Genomic DNA, 618 nt, shown 5'->3' on the forward strand with positions numbered 1-618 from the left:
CAATTATTCACTATTGCATCACAAGAGACCCATCTGCATTTAATTTCATCAGCCCTTCCTGGACAGGCTGGATACTATTCACTGGAGACTCTACCTTCCTCCACTCCCTTTGGATCTAGGTTCCCTCTTGAAAACTTGTAAGCCAGTCATTTCTTACCTTTAACGACACCCTACCCAGAGAAGCAGTGAGGCCCGAGATGGAGACAGAGAAGATGACATGAAGAGATGGAGTGGCTGGGAACTTGAGATCCAGAGAGGGAAAGGGGCTGTGTGTTGAGGACCATGGGTTTGGGGATGGGGGACAGGCTTGCAAGGTATGCCATTTCAGACTATGAACGTTTTGATAAGAATGCTCAGCTTTTAGATACCAGCGGAAACCTGTGTTATCATTTTTTTTGTATTTTCATAAGGAGTTTCTAAGTGACAAGCAATTAAGCATATGGCCACTAACTGAAGAGCTTATGATTTGAACAAGCCCAGTGGTGCCTCAGAAGAAAGACTGTGCAATCAACTTTTTAAAGGTCACAGTTACTGAAAATCCTATGGAACAAAACTCTACTCGGCCACACATGGGGTTACCAAGAGTCTGAACTGACAGAATGTTTTTTGATGTTTTGG

The sequence above is a fragment of the Chrysochloris asiatica genome, unplaced genomic scaffold, assembly GCF_000296735.1.
Source record: "Chrysochloris asiatica unplaced genomic scaffold, ChrAsi1.0 scaffold00493, whole genome shotgun sequence".
Classification (NCBI taxonomy): Eukaryota; Metazoa; Chordata; class Mammalia; order Afrosoricida; family Chrysochloridae; genus Chrysochloris; species Chrysochloris asiatica.